Source organism: Lissotriton vulgaris, chromosome 4_1 (assembly GCF_964263255.1).
Source record: "Lissotriton vulgaris chromosome 4_1, aLisVul1.2, whole genome shotgun sequence".
NCBI lineage: Eukaryota > Metazoa > Chordata > Amphibia > Caudata > Salamandridae > Lissotriton > Lissotriton vulgaris.
In genome coordinates, this window is record NC_141691.1 from 106,109,282 (window position 1) to 106,123,567 (window position 14,286).

Below are 14,286 nucleotides of genomic sequence, written 5' to 3' on the forward strand. Positions count from 1 at the left end.
GTGGTTTTGCTATGATAATGTTTTTCGGAAGGCCAAGGAGTTCGACGCATCTTTGACGTGGGGTTGTTACGACTCCATTTCTTGGCAAAAGATGGAGAAATCAGGCATGTTAAAGGCACCATTGTCGGGGGGAAACGGGGGTGAGTTTTCCCGCCATTCTTCTGGGGCGCCCTTTCGGGTGGGTGCAAGTAACGAGCACCACTCAAGGTCAACTGGCAACACAGGTAAAAAAGGGATCTGCTGGAATTTTAACAGGGGGAAATGTACAAGGCCCCAGGGGTCATGCAAGTTTAGGCACGATTGTGGGGGGTGTGGGCAGTCCTCTCATCCTGAGACCATGTGCAGAGCCAAAACAGGTGATAACGGTGGTAGGGGAAGCGCCAAACAGGTCTGAAATAGTCCGAGGGGCGCCTTTACCTACCCCGGTTGATACCATGGCAATGATTCCTTGGCTCAATGAATACCCGGATCATGTCTCCGCTGGGGTGTTGCGAGACGGGTTTTCGTATGGTTTCCGCATCCCAGTGGGGAATTTTCAGGGTAAGGCACATTGTAGGAACCAACTGTCGGTCCTGCAGAATACGGCGGTGGTACAGGCGAAAATTGGGAAAGAGGTGACCCGGGGTCGGGTTGCCGGACCTTTCGACATGCCACCAGTTGCTAACTTTGTTTGTTCCCCCTTGGGAGTGGTCCCCAAGAAGGACCCGGGTGAGTTCAGATTAATACATAACTTGTCAGCCCCAAGAGGTCTTTCAGTTAATGATGCGATAGACCCGGAGGTGTGTTCGGTGCGGTACGCATCTTTCGATGAGGCCGTCGCCATGTTGAATCGCCTGGGGCCCGGAGCGCTGATGGCCAAATCAGACATCGAGTCAGCGTTCCGGTTGCTCCCGGTACACCCAGACGATCAGCGTCTCCTGGGTTTTATGTTTCAGGGTCGCTATTACATGGATAAATGTATGCCGATGGGATGCTCCATCTCTTGTGCTTATTTTGAGAAATTCAGTTGTTTTCTGCAATGGGTTTTCCCAAGAATGACGGGTTTCAGCATGTTATGCATTATCTTGATGATTTTCTGTTCCTGGGAGCAGCCGGGGATCCGGAATGTGCACAGGCCTTAAAAGAATTTTGTGGTCTGATGAATCAGTTCGGTGTGCCATTGGCGCCAGGTAAGACTGTGGGGCCATCAACTTCGCTCGAGTTTCTTGGAATAGAGCTCGATTCAGAAGACGGTTGCTTCCGGTTGCCCAAGGAAAAGGTGCTGAAATTCAGGGCCTCCCTCGATACATGTATTCGGGAGACCAAGGTGAACTTGCATCAATTGCAGCAAACTGTGGGTCAGTTGAATTTTGCCCTTAGAGTTATGCCAATGGCCCGCCCTTTTTCCCGCTCGATTGCACAAGCCATGGTCGGTCTTAAAGAGGGACACCACTGCACGAGGCTCTCGGCAGAGATTCGCCAGGACATGCGCATTTGGTTGGCATTCCTGGCGGATTTCAATGGTCGGATTGTCTGGAACAAGCCGGCGGTGTCCTCCGAGGAGTTGGGGCTGTGGACGGATTCGGCGGGGAGTATAGGCTTTGGCGCCATATTCGGTAATCACTGGTCGGCTCAAAAGTGGCCGTCATGGTGGCACGAGGGTGGGCTAACGAGTAACATTGCTTTTCTTGAACTGTTCCCTATTCTGGTGGCCCTAAAAACATGGCCTGAGGGGTTCCGGGATCACTCTGTGGTGTTCTGGTCTGATAACATGACCGTGGTTGAGTGTATCAATAGTCAGGCAGCACGATGCAAATGGATTCTGAGATTGCTCAAGGAAATTGTGTTACTATGTATGCAATTGAACGTGCTCTTCAGGGCAAGGCATGTGCCCGGAGTACTTAATCAGGCCGCTGATGCGCTTTCTCGTTTCTGTATGCAGGCCTTCTGGGGTTTTCTGCCCACAGCGGACCCGGTGGCGGCACCATTTCCCGAAGCTCTTTGGTCTCTCGGTGCCCCGAACTACAAAACCTCGTGGGAGAGAGTTTAGCACCCAGGACAAGGAAGGCATATGAAGGGGCGTTCCGTTCCTATTTGTCCTTTTTGGGTTCTGCTAGGGGGGAGCTTTGGGGCCAGGAGGAGTCTGTCGTAAAATTTTTGCTGTCTTTACATCAGGCAGGCAAATCGGTAGCCACGGCCCAGAAGCATAGGGCCGCCATTTCCTTCATGGCGCGGGCTCATGGTATCCAGGACCCTACAGCATCTTTCGTAGTACAGAAAGCGCTGCGTGGGTGGCAACGCCTTAAGGGTCGCAGAGTAGATGAAAGGCACCCGATAGGTCTGGAAAGGTTGGCCCTGTTATTGTCCGTACTCCCTGCGATATGTTCATCCCAGTCTGAAACAGTGTTATTCCGGGCCGCGTTTGCATTAGCATTCCATGGGGCTATGCGGGTAAGCGAACGGGTGGCAAGGAACAAGCAGGATACGGGGGGGGACTGTGCCGAGAGCACGTTCAAGTTAAGGGGGACACGATGATTGTCTCGTTTGCCAGGTCCAAGACCGATCAGGGTGCGATCGGGGACAGTGTAGTAGTCCTTCGGATGCCCGGATCTCCCATGTGCCCCGTCGTATGCGTTGAGGAATATTTGGCGCAAAGGGCGGCATCATGGGGGGGACCTTGTTGAGACACACTGATGCCACCCCACTGACGAGGTTTCAGTTCCAGCGGGTGCTTGCAATGGCAATTTCGGCCGCGGGCTTGAACCCGGGTGATTTTGGGACCCATTCCTTCCGGATAGGGGCTGCTACAGAGGCTACAGCCAGGGGTCTGAGTGTGGACAAAGTGAAACAATTGGGGCGTTGGTCCTCGAATTGTTACAAAAGGTATGTGCGGTTGCACATGTTGTGAAGCTGTAATCATGTACTCACGCTTCTTGTTTTTGTTTGGTTTACAGTTTCGCAAGCTTACGAGGCGGGGCGGACTGTGCAGTCGACCCGACACCTGGGAACTAGCGGTCAAAGATCACCGGCTGAGGAAAAAGTGGTGTGGGTCGTGGGCCACTCATACGTGAGGCGTGCCGCGGACGTATTCAAAGCAGGTGACATGATTCACATGGCTGGGGAATACGGGTACAGGGTGACCTTCTACGGAAGGGGCGGGCTCTGTATTGACCAGTTTCAACCTTTTCTCGAGGGTTTGTTAGGGCGGACAAGGTCATCGCCATCTATTATCATAGTGCATCTTGGGGGCAATGATTTGGTGACCACTGGTAGACGACTACTTCCCGAGGCAATACTATCCACAGTAAGTTGGTTGGCGAGAAGGGTTCCAGGGTGCACGATTGCATGGTCCCATATGATTCCACGAAAGGTGTGGCGGGGGGCGAATTCTGTGTCTGCTATAAATCATTCAGTGAAGAAGGTAAATAACAAATTGGGTAGACTGTTCCGTTCAAGTTCATTGCATTCGATTCCTCATGGTTGTATCAGGGGGGACAGTATGTATCTAGAGGATGGGGTCCATTTGTCCTGGGTGGGGAATGAGTTACTCATAGGAGACCTCGTAGCCTGGCTAAAGTGTTTACAGCATCACCTTTAGGTAGGAGTTTTTTGTGGGGGGTCCGGATAGCCGGTCAACTATCCGGCCTGTGGCGGTAAGGTCATGATCGGTGAGCAGTAATTAGAAGATCCCTATGGGGGGGGCGTCACCCATTACGGATGGGAGCGCCCGGGGGGAGGTGGCCATTGGCCCCTCAATGGGGAGGCGGTCCCTTCTAAGGATGGGACGCCGAAAGGAAAGGGAAGGCGGTCAAGGCCCCTCCCTGGATAGGAGGGGCTGAGGGCCCCTCCTGGGAATTTCCCGGGGCCAGGACATCTGCGACGGCAGATGTGGTAAGTTGTGTGGGGTGGGGAGGGGGGTCTACGCTACCTTCTAGACACCTCACACGAGTCCTCGGACGACCATAAAATGGCGTCGAGTTAATTGGGGCCCCCGTCAAGACAAGGGAAATTGGTATGTGCACATGAGGTACAGTCCTCTGTGCGGCCGCACCTCACAAGTGAGGGGGTAGCTCTGGTTTAGGGATCTGACACCGGTTACGACCTTGCCGTTGGCCCTTAACGTTAGGATGTACAATTTCAATTTAAGAAAGTATTTGTAGGATGTTAGTATCGGCTAGGAGAACCTTTGTATTAGAAATATGTTAAGGTTAGCCAAAACATCGTAATGTGGAAATGAAATTGTACATGATATGAAACTGTTATTTTAATGTTTTGATTTTGTTTCATATTTTAATAAATACGGCCGGGAGGGTAACTCCCTCCCGCCTTCCAAAAGTTCAGAACTGTTTCCGGTTTCCCATCCTTGGGGATTGTGTTGAGAGGGGGTGGCGGGTATCTCAGCCATATGGAAAGAGGCGACCACTCGGTCCCCCCGAACGTATGGTGGAGTACCCCGATCCCCCCGGGAAGCCATCTTGGGCGGGAGGCGAGTCTCGGCTGGTATGCCCGAAGCGGCGTAGCCGGGGCGCGCTTTTTCCCGCCCTAGAGTGGGTTGTCCTAGACACTGAAGCCGCCAGCCACGCCCACGGAGGCGGGCGGAGGCGGGTTTACGCCCGCCCGAAGAAGGATAAAAGGAGCAACAAGCCAAAGAAGCATCCTCTTGTTCCTGTGCTCTGAAGCTGCACCTCCCCGCTGCACGTGAGCTCGAGACGGAACGAAGAGCCATTTTTAACCCACCCACCAGCCCCTGGAGACAGCAAGTGGTTTGAAATAAAGTTGTGATGTGGTAACTCAATTTTCTTACAGGTTGCTGTGATTAAAGTTGTGATTCATTATGCAATAAAGTGGATAGTTCTTTACAGTATATTTTGTCGAATAAAGTATTTGCACCAGTGTTGATCAGTGATGTTTCGATAGTTCATACTTCGAGCACCTGTTATCTTTTAGTAATTAGTCTTTCTAGTTTAATGTCGTATTTATTTTTTCGGTCGGGCGGTAAGGTCATGATCGGTGAGCAGTAATTGGAAGATCCCTATGGGGGGGGGGCGTCACCCATTACGGATGGGAGCGCCCGGGGGGAGGTGGCCATTGGCCCCTCAACGGGGAGGCGGTCCCTTCTAAGGATGGGACGCCGAAAGGAAAGGGAAGGCGGTCAAGGCACCTCCCTGGATAGGAGGGGCTACGGGCCCCTCCTGGGAATTTCCCGGGGCCAGGACATCTGCGACGGCAGATGTGGTAAGTTGTGTGGGGTGGGGAGGGGGGTCTACGCTACCTTCTAGACACCTCACACGAGTCCTCGGACGACCATAAAATGGCATTGAGTTAATTGGGGCCCCCGTCAAGACAAGGGAAATTGGTATGTGCACATGAGGTACAGTCCTCTGTGCGGCCGCACCTCACAAGTGAGGGGGTAGCTCTGGTTTAGGGATCTGACACCGGTTACGACCTTGCCGTTGGCCCTTAACGTTAGGATGTACAATTTCAATTTAAGAAAGTATTTGTAGGATGTTAGTATCGGCTAGGAGAACCTTTGTATTAGAAATATGTTAAGGTTAGCCAAAACATCGTAATGTGGAAATGAAATTGTACATGATATGAAACTGTTATTTTAATGTTTTGATTTTGTTTCATATTTTAATAAATACGGCCGGGAGGGTAACTCCCTCCCGCCTTCCAAAAGTTCAGAACTGTTTCCGGTTTCCCATCCTTGGGGATTGTGTTGAGAGGGGGTGGCGGGTATCTCAGCCATATGAGTATTGGTATTGTTGTCATGGAGAACTCAAGTGTATGTTACGGAACATAGGTACTCTAACAAGGTTTGTCACACTTAGCTGTGCAGAGTATGCATGGGAAGAGTTGCTTGAATTTCTAAGAGAAGCAAATTCCAATATACAAAATGTTGAAATGAAGACTCCTGGCGAACTATGTTCATTGGTTCCTGTAAATGTGTACAGATATTTTAATCATAGGTTTCAAGCAATGATATCTTGTATCTGCAATAAAAAGAATCCACCTCTTGGAGAAGTTACTGATTTCTTTTGCAGAAAGGAGTATCAAGCAAGAAGTGCACCTCATATACATATCTTACTATGGAACAAGGATGCACCTAAATTTTGAAATGATTCTGATGAAACAGTATTGTCTTTCATCAAACAGTATGCAACATGTGAGATTCCAAGAGAAAAAGGAGATAGAAGCTTGAGAAAGCAAGTTTTACGTTTCCAAAGTCACCATTGTGGAAAGTATTGCAGAAGAAAAAATGTCTAAAGGAATATTTTACACCAAATGTCGGTTTGGTTTTCCCCATCCAGTCGTTTGTACAGGAAGAGTACATTCTTTTTCTTCTTCTGTAAGGCACACAATAACTCGAAAATCTCCAAAGAATACCTACAACTTAAAAAGAACAGAAGTGTCAAAGTATATCAATGATTACAATCCAGTTATTTTAACAATGTGGGATGCGAACATGGACATTCAGTATGTTGCAGATTACTCAATTGCTGTTGCACGTTATGTTACATCGTACATAACAAAATCAGAAAAAACAGATATGAAACAAATGTGGGACGAAATTGCACAAGAGAAAAGCCTTAGTAAAAAATTGTGCAGCTTTACTTTGAAAATGCTTTCCCACCGAGAAATTGGATCATATGAATGTTCAGACCACTTGTGCTCTTCAAGGTTATATACAAAGTCATGAGGAATCATTTGGGTAAGTTTAGGTCTTGCCTGCAAACGATATAGAGTGTTGAAATCATTTGAAGGAATTGAAGAATTAGCAGCAAATGAACCAGACAGTACAGACATTCTTAAAACTAATATGTTGGACAAATACTATCCGAAATGGAGTCGACATCTGGATGTGCTATGTCTGTATGAAGTACTTCAACATTACAGCTTCAAAATAAATGTTAAACAGAATTTAAAAGAAGGAAAATATGCAGTAGTTGGATGTCATGGTTGTTAAGAAAACATGCAAAGGGTAATCTAATAAACCACAAGAAACTTAGGGGCCCATTAGGATGTCGGGCAGATTGCCCCCGTCAGGCTGGCGGTAGCCACCGCCGGTCTGGCATGGGCAATCTGCCCGACATCCTCTCCTGTATCCTCCCGCCATATTTGAATGGCAGGGGGACCGCTTTTCCGCCCCGGTCGCCTTGCAGCCGGGGCGGAAAAGGATTAATATGGTGGTGGTATCTATTAGACACCGCCAGCCATATTAGGATGAGCCAAATCGGATGCGGTCTTCACTCTGGGGGCCCCCATAAACAAAGCAGTAGGCACCGCGCGGTACCTGCCGCTTTGTTTATGCAAATGCTTTAATGTATTTTTAGCATTGTGGCGGGTGGTGCAAAGAGCACCACCCGCCAAAATGCTAAAAATGCAGGATGGGCCCGCCACTGTGGTGGGCTCATCCTAATACCCCCCACTGGACCCCCGCCCTTATGGCGGGCATTCCCAAACCCCGCTAGGATGACGGGCGGACAAAGTCCGCCCGTCATCCTAATAGGCCCCTAAGTTTTAAAACTTCAGATAAGGAAGAATGTTTACTATTTAGCCCTTCTGCAACTGTTTAACCCATGGCGTAGTGAAAGTGAGTTACTTGGAGACTCTGACTTCTATGAATATTCTTTTACTGCATGTAAAGATAGCATTGCATGTACAATTTTTCCTACATATTTAAAAATGTTGATTGATGAAGTTCAACAGGAAAAGACTATTACAGCTGAAATAGCTAATGAAAGTTCTCCAGATAGTCAAAGTAGTGTTCCATGTAGTCAAGATCCTCTTAGACAACCAATGTTGGAAAATGAAGCAGTGATTGCTATGCATGAAGTCGAAATTGCAATGCAACAAGCACAAGAGGAGAATATTACATTGGAAAACTTAGTAGATCAAGTAAATGTTCAACAGAAAGAAATATATGTACAAGTGAGAGAATGGATAGAACATGGTTAGTTGCATGAAAAAAAGAATATGTGTGTTCATCTTTTAAACCTCTTCTGATGTACAACAGTGGTCAAGCTGGGACAAGTTAATGTGTTTTAATTAAAATTTTGACCAGTTATCTTAAAACAACTACTGGTACACATTTATGTTGAGTGGTAACAGCTCCAATTGGATTAGCTGCACACAATGTTAAAGGAGTTACTTTGCATAGATTATTAATGTTACCAGTTGAGCATGATGATAAATTAGAATATCAGAAGTTGTCTGGAGAAGCTTCTTATATAGTGTTAAGAGTGCAGAAGAAAATGAAACTTTTAATTATTGATGAGGTGAGCATGGTCTCAAACGTAATGCTTGCTTTTGTACACTTAAGAATGCAACAGGTATTAAAAACAGATTTCGACGTACTCTTTGGAGGAAAACATTTAATTGTATTTGGAGATCTGCTACAACTAACCCCTGTAAAAGGAGAACCAGTGTTTAACACTCTTCTACATGGAGACACTAAGAAATCTTTGGGAAGTATTAGAAATATGAATCTGTGGTTACATTTGGAATATAAAGAACTCATTCAGAAATTGTGAAAGCAAGAGATGAACATTATGTATTTATTCCAAAAGATGTAAGAATTAGTGTTCTAAGTAAACATGGTAAACAAGCTTTTCAAAGAACTTGTTTACAAATGAAAACACACCAGCAGAAGTAATGTACAAGAAACTGAAAGAAAAAAGTCTGTAGTTGGTTAATGCCTACAGTGGAAGAGTGTTATACATTTAATAGAGAGTTTATGAAATTGGAAAATCAAGAAATAGTTCAATTAAAGCTATTGATAAAATCAAGCATCAAGGAATAACAATTATCCTTTCAGAAAGACTACAGACTAAATTGGATTCTTTAGAAAAGGCTGCATCAAAAACTGATGGCTGAAAAAAATATTAGATGTATTTGTAAACTGTAGGGTAATTTTGAAGCGTAATCTGAATGTAGAAGGAAGTTTAGTGAATGGAGCAATGGGGAAAGTTGTAGATTTTGTGAAATATCAAAATAGAAATAGAATTGAATTCTTGAAAGTTAAATTTGGTCAGATTACAGAGGTAAGACAGATTGCGCATTCTGCTGCACGTTTTTTGCTTTTAAAAGACTTGTACGTTCATGGAAAACAGTTTCCCTTCTGTTTCGAATATGCAATAACTATTAATAAACCTCAAGGTTTAAGTGTAGCTAATGCTTTGGTAAATGTCGAAAGAACTGTGTTTGAAGAGGGAATGGTATATGTTGCTTTATCTTGTGTTAGAGCATTGTCTGGTTTGTATTTAATTGATTTTAATGAGCACAAGGTTAGTGCTGATGTTAGTTGTGTAAGAGAAAATATTCATTTCAGAAGGCTTTATGCTCCAAGTTTAGGTGAATATCCTATTTATGAGGATCGTCTTGTGTGTTCAAAACTCAAACATGTTGAAGAATCAACTGTGGTTAAAAAGCAGAAAGAAAATCAAGAAAAAAGAAAACATGTAAAGATACAGAAAAAATCAAACAAGTGATGATGTTGTTGGATACCAATTAGAAAATGCTTCTGGTGTCAACTGCTATGGTAATGTTATTCTAAACGTTATATTTTATCTTGAAGATGGTTATGGTGAAATTATGGAAAGTCAGGAAAAAAGATTATATTCAGCACTGTATACTTTATTTCAAGAATTGAGAACTGATAGAGGTACGATCCATTCTGCTTCTGGTATTCGCCAACTGTTGGGTACATGTACTGGATCTTTAATGTTCAGTGCTAATATACAACAAGATCCACTAGAATTTCTGATGGTTATGCTTGGAGTACTAGAAGATGAAGGAATTCAGATTGAGAATTTATTTGGACTCAGTTACAAATGGGAACATAAATGTAAACATAGTTTATTAAATTCAAGCGCTATAGTTGGCAGAGAGCGATTTCTATATTTAACAATACCTGACTGCAAATCTGTACCATTTTCCAAATTAGTAAAAGAAGCTGATCATGAGTTGATGTGTTCTCAGTGTAAATCAACAATGCTAACTACATTATGCCTACATAGATATGGAAAATATTTGATTATAATCCTGCAAAGCTGTAGACCAAATGGAAGAAAAGTGGAAACCAAAATTAAAAAAAAGTTGCTAGTCAAGTATCTATTTCTGGAAGACATATTGCAACAATTGCTTATGTTTTCCATGTTGGAAGTACTACTACAAGTGGACATTATACAGTTTATTTGAAGTGTAATAATGGGTGGAGTCACTACAACGATAAACACTTGGAAATGAAACTGAGATTGCCTTATGAATTACCCAACTCATACTTGATATTTCTGAAACAAAGATTTTAGATACACCATTCGGCTTTGTGAAAAGCTGTAAAGATACTTTAAGGAATTCATACTGGGTGCTTTCAAAGAAAGATTTTCGATACATTATTTGGCGTATTGGGAAAATGTGCACAGAAACAACGAAGTAAAGGTAAGATTTGAAGATTGGAAATAGTATTAGATGTGTTATTTGTGTTGAATTTGTATTATATTGGTGAGAATTAGGGATTTGTTTTTTTAACAATATAGTTGATTGTTTTTTCCCTGCTGTTATGTTCAAACTACTCTGACATCACTGTGAACAGTGATGACAGCTAAAAAGGAGAACAATTGTTATCTGAATGTTAAAATATTTTGTATAATTTAAAAACTCATTGTAATATGTGAAATGTATAACATTACATATCAATTTTTGCAGTTTATTTTATGTAGTTGAAAAGTTAGAAAAGACAGTACTAATGACAAATACATAATAGTAGTTCGATATTTAAAAAAACCTTAGAAATTCACTGAAAAAACAATAGGTTTCAGGGACGCTATAGTTAGAAATTAGTATTTTAAAAAACTTAGAAATTCACTGTAAAACCATAGGTTTCACACACGTTATAGTTAGGAATTAGCATTTTAAAAACCTTTTAAATTAACTGAAAAAACCATAGTTTCACACCAGTTATAGTTAGCTGGTCAATTTACTCATACAAAACCTATGAAATTCCCCTGGTATAGTTAGTTCAGCTAACTATAACTCGCGCGCCCGCAAATCACTGCTGATGACGTCACATATTACATCACTCATGACATGGTCAGTGACATCACTCATGACATGGTCAGTGACATCACTCATGACCTCACTGATGACATCACTGATGACATCATCCTTGTGGCAGACCTCCTCTCACCGTAATATAACCTTTGGTACACACGATCAAAAATAGAAAGTAACATTTTCATAAAAATGGAGATACCAATTCCAGTTAGAACAACCTATTCAGTAATTTCAAAATCTACATACATATCCAGTCATTCACTAACAGTTCTATATAGGCACTAATACATGTACTCACTCATCATATGTACTCATACACCTATACATCTTATTACACCCTGACACTCATCTATAGAGTTACTCACACATGCAAATAAACTATCAAACATCCATTTACTTGCATATACAGCTATACACCCACCACTACACTAATTTCTACAGAATCGTTCACATACTTACTCTCTAAAACAATCACTTATAGAAACACATACTTATTTATACAGGAACTCTTACAATCTCTCGCTCTCACGTATACTCATTTGTATACATCCATTCTCACATAAACTAGTTTAAAACATATGTAGTTACTCATAAAGATACTTTTGAGTAAGTCATTAACTCACTAACACACCCATCCACACACTCATCCACCTATACAGTCCTGCACACATGCTGTCTTCAAAACACATACAAACAGTGAGTCAGTCATTCATGCATCTGTGCACTAAGTAATACTCCCCACCGAACCATACAGACACTCATTCTGATACTTAAAAAACAACTGATAACCCATAGACACACTAATGTAGCTACTCACCATCCTATGCAGCCACTTATATACAAAGTGAGACACTGATAAAGATATTTAAATATTTAAAGATTACTAGCTACTCACTATCCTATGCAGCCACTTATATACAAAGTGAGACACTGATAAAGATATTTAAATATTTAAAGATTACTTGCTAATACACCTATTCACTAAGATATACTTATTAAGTCAGTTATACAATCAATTTTACAACAAGAAATTCACTTAAAAAACCCTAGGTTTCACACCAGTTATAGTTAGCTGGCCATTTTACTCATACAAAACCTATGAAAGTCCCCTGTCACATGCCCGCAATGCACTGCTGATGACATCACATATTACATCTCTCATGACATGGTCAGTGACATCACTCATGACATCACTGATGACATTTCAAATGACAACCCTGATGACATCACTGATGACATCATCAAGTGAATGTGTATCTTTCTGAAAAATAAATAAATATTTTTTATATATGTATATCTAAAGGTTGATGAAAGATTGAATGGGTAAATAAGTCTCTAAATGGTTTTCTTGGCTAAAGGTCCCTATGGAAAGTTGCATGGGGAAAACACATTTTGGGACCCTCCTTTTTTCTCGGCCCCCACTTGATGAATCACACCCAAACTTTCAGCGAAGGAGCGGAGCGAAGCAGGCCACTTTCTTGGAAAAATTTGCGAAGATTCGTCCACCAGCGCCAAAGTTATTCCAAATAGAATGTTGTGGATTTCCTATAGAAAGTAGGTCCTAACTATGACTACCCACTGGCGACCGCCAGTAGGTAATGTGTGTATTCACTTAAAAAACCATAGGTTTCAGCCACGTTATAGTTAGGAATTAGCATTTAAAAAACCTGGCAAATTCACTGAAAAAACCATAGGTTTCACACACGTTATAGTTAGGAATTAGCATTTTAAAAACCGTTGAAATTCACTTAAAAAACCCTAGGTTTCACACCAGTTATAGTTAGTTGGCCATTTTACTCATACAAAACCTATGAAATTCCCCTGTTATAGTTAGTTCAGCTAACTATAACTCGCGCGCCCGCAATGCACTGCTGATGGTGTCACATATTATATCACTCATGACATGGTCAGTGACATCACTCATGACATCACTAATGACATCTCAAATGACATCCCTGATGTCCCCTAGGGGGCAACTAGTCCAACAGGTATCTCCAGTAAGCGCCACCGAGCTGTGTTGCAGAGTGTTGCAAAAAGGGGGCGTGCCCTCTGAACACCTCTCTGCAACGCAGCTGCCTGACGCATACTGGAGGTACCTGGTGGGCTAGTTGGCTCACAGGGGATATCAGGATTGAAGAGGAATTAATTCCCCTATCTAAAATGCACTACAGGGCGTGTTTGCACACATGTTGCCTCAGGCCCCGCCCCCTTCCTTCACTATTGTGCAAAATATTCCTGTAAAATCAGCCGAACTACGAATTCTGATTTCCTCGCCTGTTATCACAAGAAACATCAGTGCTGCATCTTTGAGCGCACTACTGATCCTGAAAAGTAATTCTAATCATACTTGCAGTAATTTGAATTTCCTTCCCTAGGCTAACATTGACTGGTTTCACTTGGAAATTTTTCGAAGTGTGGAGTTTTAGAACTTAAAAAAATTCCTCTAAAATCAGGTGAACTACGAATTCCAATTTACTCACCTGTTAACAGGAGATACCTCAGTGCTGCATCTTTCAGCTCACTAGTATTCCTGAAAAGTAAATTTAACTGTACTTACCAGTAACTTGAATTTCCTTCCATAGGATATGATTGCCTGCTATATAAAATATATATAAATTAAAACAATGTTAAATAAAAAGATATATATTACAATTTCAATACTTTTAAAAACACTTTTTTTCAATTTGTATTGAAAATATGTAATGTAAATTAAAAAATAAAATATCTAAAAATAAATACTTTAAAACAATGTGGTAAATTAGTATTAAAAGATATAACAATTAATACATTTAAAAATTTCATTTACAAAACCTTTGAAATTCACTGAAAAAAACCATAGGTTTCAGCCACTATAGTTCATATAGTTAGCAATTAGCATTTAAAAAACCTTGCAAGTTCACTGAAAAAACCATAGGTTTCACACATGTAATAGTTAGCTGGACATTTCACTCATACAAAACCATTGAAATTCCCCCGTTATAGTTAGTTCAGCTAACTATAACTCGCGCGCCCGTAATGCACTGCTGATGACGCCACTTATTACATCACTCATGACATGGTTAGTGACATCACTCATGACAACACTGATGACATCTCAAATGACATCACTGTTGACATCACTTATTAACAAATAATAAATAATTTATACTATTAATATGTTATCATAAATAACAATTAATTAATAAACTAAAACTTAAGAGGCATATCCAAAATACCACAAAAAACGAAATATATATTAAAATGTTTTAATTA

At 42.1% G+C, this 14,286-nt stretch overlaps 1 protein-coding gene across 1 annotated transcript in view; it reads right to left on the bottom strand.

Moving 5' to 3' along the window:
- The window catches only part of LOC147718433 (uncharacterized), an 87,779-nt gene that overhangs the window by 17,197 nt on the left and 56,296 nt on the right, over positions 1-14,286 (bottom strand). The window lies entirely within an intron of this gene.